General features: G+C 37.2%; 1 pseudogene; it reads left to right on the forward strand.

The window, feature by feature from the left end:
• Nucleotides 1-318: 318 nt before the first annotated feature.
• LOC110217939 (non-histone chromosomal protein HMG-17 pseudogene) lies at nucleotides 319-633 on the forward strand (annotated as a pseudogene).
• Nucleotides 634-8,719: the final 8,086 nt, after the last annotated feature.

Raw genomic sequence — 8,719 nt, forward strand, 5'->3', positions numbered from 1 at the left:
TAAGGTTCAAACAATGCTCATTCCCTTCCTTATTTCACTCCACTGTTATAGGTCTTTTGTGCTTCTTCATGGGGTATAATTTACCCGATTCTGCTTGTACCTTCCCTCATCTCCTGGAGATATCCTCTTTCTCACACCTTAACTTTTTTTTTATATCATCACATTAAAGTCAACTTATACTCACACAGTCTCTCATTGCATGCTCCTTCAACTGCCATAACAGAGACACTGTTCTCCAGAGTCACAAATCTTGAAGGAGCTTGAGGGAGAGGACACAGGAGTGAGCCCAGGACCTGCTGCTACTGCCCCTGTAGCTCCATGCCCAGACTCCACTGCTCCCCTCCCTCCACTGTCACCACCATTCCCAAGAGAAAGGCTGAAGGAGATGATAAGAGAGACAAGACCAAGGTTAAGGATGAACTAAACAGGAGATCAGCATGGTTATCTGCTAAACCTGCGCCTCTAAAGCCAGATCCCAAACCCAAAAAGTCACCTGAAAGGAAAGGAGAGAAGTTACCCAAAAGGAAAATGGGAAAGTCTGACTCAAGTAAAGATTGGGATAACCCTGAAGAGAATGGAGATGCCAAAGCAGGCCAGGCATAGAAAGCTGAAGGTGCTGGAGAAGCTAAGTGAATTATGTGAATTTTTGATAACTCTGTACCTCTGGTGACTGTATAGTTTGAAATACTAATTTTTACTCAATTTTTATAGAAATGCTGAGCTTTGTTTTACTTTTTGTTTAAGCTATGTTGTTAGCACACAGAACACTTTCTTGTTTTGGGGGGACAGGACAGATGTTACAGATAAGATGTCTCAGAAAATAAGTAGGAATTTCTTCCCCGCCTAGTTTTTGAGAGGATTCTCTTGATTATATAAAGATGTTCCTTGACACACACCCACTCCAGATTCATATATGTGAACCCTGATACCCTCAGACTTTCTGGTGGGGGTAGGAGTGGATAATTTCAGAAATTTGTACTTCTTCCCTGTCTACTGTAAGCACCAATTAGACTCCTCTAAACCTAGGGCACTATCAGGGCCTTCCCTTATTTCTCTTCTTCTCCCTACCCCCAAATTAATTGTGTTGGATACCAGTCTTTTGGGTAATCTGGACTTCAATTATGACCCTGAGTAGGCCTCCCCCAAAAAGATGAAGTTCTTTTCATATTGGGTATCTTTTCCAATTACGAATTCTACATTTTGGGGGGTGGAGCCAAGATGGTGGAGTGAAAGAAGTGACTTGCTTGAGCTCTCCCCCAAACTCCTCTAAATACCTACAAAATTGGCTCTAAACTAATTCTACAGTAGCAGAACCCACAAAAAGACAGAGTGAAAAAAATTTCCAGACCAAGACAAGCTGGAAGGTTGATTGGAAAGGTATATGACACCAGCCTGGCAGAGGAATGTAATTCGACATGGGCCCACAGGCCACAGCGAACCTGGACCAGGCCTCAGAGGACTTAATCGCGAGCACCTCTGGCAGATTCCAGACCTCTCAACCCAGAAACACCAAACACAATTTAGAAGGTCAGTGGGAAAAGTCTGTTTCTGCAGAGCTGAGAGAGAAGTGATATGGTCTCAGCTCCATTCCCAAAGCACTGGAAGGTGCCTTCTGAGCTTCCAGCCCACAGGCTGAGGGAGAATCAAGTGGCTGATAAGATAGGGTTTGCAGGGATCTCTCTGATGGTGCAGGATCCTCTTGCTTTGCCTGTGCTTGGATCTGGGTCACAGTTCTGGGTGGAGGTCCTGGGGCTAGGAGGCATGATGGCACGGTGGAGCTTGTACTGGTTATGGAGAGGAAATCTTCCTCACAGTTCCAAGACAGAAAAGAGTGCTTGTGGTCACACATAGAGCAGAGCACAAGCCAGTAAAGAAGTAAACACCTCACCCCTTATCATAGCACCTTGGAAGAACTGAAAATTTGCAGGTCCCTAGAAGTATCTCTGAAAACAGCTGCACAAAATCCCTGAAGCTTGGGAGAGTACATTCTCTACACTGGATATACACTCCTACCTTAACAAAAAGTTTATAACTCAAGTAATTGGTCAGGATCATGAGCAAGCAGTTCAAAAAGAGTAAGGCTATATAATCTTACTTTGGTGACAAGGAAGATCAAAACACACAACCAGAGGAACACAATGGAGCCAAAGCTCCTACATCCAAAGCCTCCAAGAAAAATATGAATTGGTCCCAGCCCTTGTAAGAGCTCAGAAAGGATTTTGAGAATCAAGTAAGAGAAGGAGAGGAAAAACTGAGAGTGATGCTAAAGACACCCAAAAAAATACTGAAGAAAATAGCACCTTGAAAAATACGCCAACCGAAATGGCAAAAGAGGTCCAAAAAGCCAATGAGGAGAAGAATGCCCTAAAAAGCAATGTTGTCCAAGTGGAAAAGGAAGTCCAAAACTTTACTGAACAAAATACTTTCTTAAAAATTAGAATAAGCAATTGGAAGCTAGTGACTTTATTAGAAATCAAGACACTGTAAAACAAATCAAAAAGCATGAAAAATTAGAAAACAATGTTAAATATCTCATTGGAAAAACAACTGACATGTACAATAGACCAAGGAGAGATAATCTAAAAAATATCAAACTATCTGAAAGCCATGATAAAGAAAAAAAAGGCTAGACATCATCTTTCAAGAAATTATCAAGGAAAACTGCCTTGATATTTTAGAACCAGAGGGCAAAATAGAAATTGAAAGAATCCACCAATCTCCTCCTGAAAGAGATCCCCAAAGGAAAACTACTAGGAATATTGTAGTCAAATTCCAGAGGTCTCAGGTCAAAGAGGAAAATATTGCAAGCTGCCAGAAAGAAATAATTCAAGTATTGTGGAAACACAATCAGGATAACACAAGATTTAGCAGCTTCTATATTAAGGGACCAGAGGGCATGGAATATAATATTCTGGAGGGCAAAGGAGATAGGATTACAATCAAAAATCACCTACCCAGCAAAACTGAGTGTAATCCTTCAGGGGAAAAAATGGTTATTCATTGAAATAGAGGACTTTCAAGCATTCTTCATGAAAAGACCAGAACTGAATCGAAAATTTGACTTTCAAATACAAGACTCAAGTGGAACATGAAGAGGTAAACAGGAAACAGAAAACATAAGGGACTTATTAAGTTGAGATGTTTACATTCCTGCATAGAAAGATGATATTTATAATTCATGAGACCTTTGTCAGTGTTAGGGTACTTGGAGGGAGAAAATTAGATGTATGTATAGATAGATAGATAGATAGATAGATAGATAGATAGATAGATAGATAGATGGACAGATGGATATAGATAGATAGATAGAGGGCACAGGGTGAGTTGAAGATGAAGGGTCATATCTGCAGAATAAAAATAAGGGGTGAGAGAGGATTATACTGGGAGAAGGAGAAAGGGAGAGGTAGAATGGGGTAAATTATCTCACAAAAAAACAGAAAAGAAAGGGTTCTTACAGTGGAGGGGAAACAGGGGAAGGTGGGAGGGAATAAGTGAATTTTATTCTCATAGGATTTGGCTTAAGGAGGGAATAACATACACACTCATTTGAGTATGGAAAGCTGTCTTATCCTACAGGAAAGTAGGGGGAGAAGGGTACCAGAGAGCAGGGGAATGATAGAAAGGACAGCAGATTGGGAAAGGGGGTAATCAGAATCAAATACTTCTGAGGAGGCACAGGATCAAAAGAAAGAATAGAATAAATTGAGGGGTGGGATAGGATTAAGGAAAATAGAGTTAGTTTTTCACAGCATGACTACTTCGGAAGTGTTTTGCATGACTGCACATGTATAGCCTATATTGAGTTGCTTGCCTTTTCAATGAGGGTGGGTGGGGAGGGAAGAAGGGAGGAAATTTGGAACTCAAAGTTTTAAAAACACATATTTAAAAGAAAAATGTTTTCACATGCAACTGGGAAATAAGAAATACAGGAAATGGGATAGAGAAATCTGTCCTCCCCTACAGGAAAGTAGAAGGAGAAGGGGATAAGAGAAGAGGGGAAGAGATAGAAGGGAGGGCAGACTAGGGGAAGGGATATTCAGAATGCATGCCATCTTGGGGTGTGGGAGGGGCGAGATGGGGTGAAAATTTGCAGCTCAAAATCTTGTGGAAGTAAATGTGGAAAACTAAATAAATTTAAAAAGAAAAAAATAAAAATAAATTAAAAAAGGAATTCTACAACTTTCATTTCATTTCTTCAAAGTTGAAGTAGGCTCATGAAAAGTTGTTAACAATATATGCTCAATGTGAAAGTGTCCACCGTTACTCTAAAGTTTCTCTGTTTAAAGTACAAAATAAGCACTCTTCATTGGGTTTTATAGTAACTTTATGTTTTTGGTAGTCCATGGAGGAGGTGAGTTTGAAATTTGTTGTTGTGAAACATAGGCCATGTGCTGCCTGAATTATCATGGTTGTTTCTGGAAAGTATCTTTAATAAAGCTGGATACAGTTTGAAAAAAAAAATTTACAAGCCCCATCTTCCCATGTAGGGATGCAAACAGTTTTACCTTATTGACTAAATTATTTTTACATTTATTTATTATCTTTTTATGCTTCTGTTGAGTATTTGAACAACAAATTTTCTCTTTAGTTCTGGTCTTTTCATCAGATCTGTTTGAAAGTTCCCTATTTCATTGCATTTCCTTTTTTACTCTGAATGATTATACTCAGTTTTACTGGGTGGTTGTTTTTTATAGTAATCCAAGTTTCTTTGCCTTTCAAAATATAATAATACAAGCCCTTTTATCCTTTCATGTAGTAGTTGATAAATCCTGTGTAATCCTAACTGTGACTCCTTGATATTTGAATTGTTTCTTTCTGGCAGTTTGCAGCATTTTTTCATTGAACAGAATTCTGAAATGTGGCTACTCCTTCTAAATATACAACAAAATTATCAGGTAATTTTCTTTTTTTTCTTCCCCTTCACCTGGAGGGGGCTACCATTAGACCCACATATCTCTAATATATACATACATATATACACACATTCATACATACACATACATATATACTTATATATGTTTGCATGTGTTAAAATCATTCTATACATACTTCTATTTATTAGTTCTTTCTCTGGATGCAGATAGTGTATTCCTTCATACATCTTTTGTAATTACTTTGGTTATTTATAATAGCTGAAATAACTTAGTTGCTTAAAGTTGCTTTTAAAACAACATTGATGTTGTTGTATAAAATGTTCTCTTAATTCTGCTCATTTTGCTCTTCATTATTTTCTTCAATTCTATCCCTGTTTGTCTAAGATCATTAAACTCATCATTTCTTATAGCACAGTAGTATTCCATCACAACCATACACCACAATGAGTTCAATTATTCCCAAATTGATGGCATCCCTGCAATTTCCAGCTCTTTGTCACCACAAAGAAAGCTGCTATAAATATTCTGGAGCATATAGGCTCTTTTCCTTTTTCCTAATTATCTTTGGAAATAGACATGATGGTACTATTGCTAAGTCAAAAGATATAGGCAGTTTAATAACTCTTTGGGCATAATTCCAGATTGCTCTCCAAAATGATTGGATCATTTCACAGTTCCAACAAAGGAATTAGTGTACCAATTTTTTCACATCCTCTCTAATATTTGTTGCTTTCCCATTCAATCATTTTAGCCTAACTGATAGGCATAAAATGATATCTCAAGGTTATTTTAATTTATATTTCTTTAATCAATAATGATTTAGAACATTTTATGATTAAATTATTTTGATTTCTTTATCTAAAGCCTGACTGTTCATAAATTTTGATGATTTCTCAAGTTGGGAATGAATTACATTCTTATAGATTTTTTTTGAAATTCTTTATATACTTGATTATGAGACTTTTATCTGAAAAAACTTTCTATACAATTTCTTCCAATTTTTTCTGCTTTCTTAAATTTTCTCTCTGGATTTATTTTCCATGACATTTGTTTTTCCAGTGAGGTATTTTACATTTTCTTCTGTTTTTCATTATTTTGACTTTGATTTATTCTTGTTGTTCCACTTACTCAATTTTCATTTTTAAGGGATTGTTTTCTTCAGTCAGTTTTTTAACCTCTTTTCCCATTTGACCAATTCCTTTTTAGGAGTTGTTTTCTTAGGCAAATTTTTGTACATCATTTTTCATTTTTATTTTATTTATTTTTTTTTTAGTGCTTCCTTTGACCAAACTGTTCAGTCTTTCTAATGATGCTGTTACATAACCCTAATTTCTTTCTCCAATTTTTCTTCTACCTCTTTTATTTGATTTTAAAAAATTCTTTCTGAGTTCCCCAAGAAGGAGATTTTAGGCCTGAGACCAATTCATATTTCTCTTTGAGGCTTCTCAAGTAGACATTTTAATGTTGTCCTCTTCTAAGCCCATATTTTTATCTTCTTTGCTGCCATAATAGCTTTCTATAGTGAGGACATTTTTTTTGCTCATTTTCCAGCCTATTTCATGACTCTTAAAGTTGAGCTCTCCATCTGAGTAACAGGGGCAGTCTCTCAAACTTCTTGCACTGGAGTCACCTGGCCTAGTTGTGCCTGATGCATAAAGATCTCTGTAACAGGCAGCTTACCTGCTGCACCACTACTTCTGGGCTAGCCAGGCCTAGCCACTTGCCTGTTCCATCTGAGCTGGAGGCCTCAAAGCTGTCCCATTGTGCTGCTGGCCTGCTGAAGCAGACCACAGGCTCTTCCTGGTTTATATATCAGCATAAATGAAATTTGGCAGGACTCCTTCTCACCTATTTTTCCAAAGAGTTCATATGGTTTTGGAACTAATTGTTCATTAAATGTTTGGTTGCATTCATTTCTTAATCTATGTGGCCCTGAAGATTTTTTTACTAGGAGATTCACTGATGGCATATTCATTTCTTTTTCTAAAATGGAGTTATTAAGCATTTTATTTCCTTTACTGATAATTTGCACAATTTATGTACTTTTGTAAATGCTTATCCATTTCGCTTATGTTGTCAGATTTACTGGCATACAGTTGGCCAAAATAGCTCCTAATTATTGTTTTATTTTCCTCTCCATTGGTGGTGAATTCACACTTTTAATTTTTGATACTGGTAATTTGGTCTTCCTTCTTTTTTTTAAATCAAATTTACCAAAGGTTTATCTATTTTTTTCAACACAACCAGCTCTTAGTTTTATTTATTAGCTCAATAGCTTTCTTACATTCAATTTTATTAATCTCTCCTTTGATTTTCAGAATTTCTAATTTGGTATTTAATTGGAGACTTAAATTGTTCTTTTTCTAGCTTTTAGTTGCCAAATAGCATCTGATCTTTCTTTCAGTGTTAGCACAAAGTTCCCCGATAGTCTCTTTCTGACCAGTGGCCAGTTCTCTTATTGTGTCTGGCTTGGGAGCTTCTAAAGTTGCTACTTCTGTCACCACCACCTAGATATACATTAGTGTTTCATTCACATTCACTCTGATCCAGCCTCCACCCCCATGTCACAGATCTCTCTTTCTGAACTCTTAAGTTGACTTTTGCTGGAAGAATGTCTCACTCTGACCTTTTGTTGGCTATGCCAATTTAGAATTCAATTTGAGGTATTATTTTAAAGGCATTTTGAGGGGAATGTTAAGGAATGCTCGGTTTAGTGGTTTCTCTACTCAACCATCTTGGCTCCACCCCCAGAAGTCTATAATATCTATTCTTTAAAAGATGTCTATTTCACCAAAGTGATTAAAAATATTAGTATTATTTGCCTTGATGTTTGTTGATCTAGGTTCATCCTGAATGTTTCCAGTATCATGAAATTTGTGTCTTCATGAATATTGAAAAAGAAGTTCCAACACATATACTGTTACCAAATAAAAATATCTTCCATTTATACCATGTTGCCTAGATAATTATTGTTCCCTAATCAATCTTCTTAGTTCAAAGCATAAGAAAAATTATTGGTTTGTATTCATCTCAATGCACAGGGTTCATAGATTATAATATCAACACTATTCATTCTTTTGACCGGTGAGCCTTTTAAACAGTTTAGGATTTTTTAAAATTAATACTGCAGCTAAACATTCTTTCATATAGGAAAGAACCATGTTTTATGGATCATAAAAGAAACAACTTGAAGAACTAGGAAATTTCTCTGATCCCTACAAACCTCTCAGGCATCTCTAAACAGAAAGTGTACTCCAAAGACGAAGCAACATCAGCTGTCCACATGGTCTAGAAAATTCATTCACATTCCAAAAGAAAGTTAAAAAACATAAAAACATGAACAGAAATTTACTGCCCTGAGCTCACTCAGCATTCCTTTCTCACTTTTCAGGCTATGAACAGCAAGGATGCACTAGTAGATCCAACTCAGCTTACAGCAAAATTTACTGCCACACTCTGGTTTCCCCACCTTCTTTCCAGTACTGTGGAGAACCTAGCTTTAGGTGAAGAAGTTTTATTTAGCCATGATAGACAGCCAGTAGGCCACTACCCCCATCCTACCCCTGGAAGAAAAAAAAAATTGGGGGGGTGCCACAATCATGTAACACCAGTGCTGCAAGCTATGAACAGACAGTCCTGGGGTAGACAACTCTGTAGTTTCAGTAAAACTGGAACTGGGCCAACAGCCTCATAACCCCCACAGACCCAGTACTGGGGCAGATAACCTTACAGCATCAGCTCTGAAAAATTGCCTGTGTTCAACCAAAGAACTAAGGAATACAGGGAACAGTATAGGACATTAGGATAGGTCACTATGTGAGTTGAGGCTATGCATCATTCCACAA

Source organism: Phascolarctos cinereus, unplaced genomic scaffold (genome assembly GCF_003287225.1).
Source record: "Phascolarctos cinereus isolate Bilbo 61053 unplaced genomic scaffold, phaCin_HiC Scaffold_5;HRSCAF=322, whole genome shotgun sequence".
Classification (NCBI taxonomy): Eukaryota; Metazoa; Chordata; class Mammalia; order Diprotodontia; family Phascolarctidae; genus Phascolarctos; species Phascolarctos cinereus.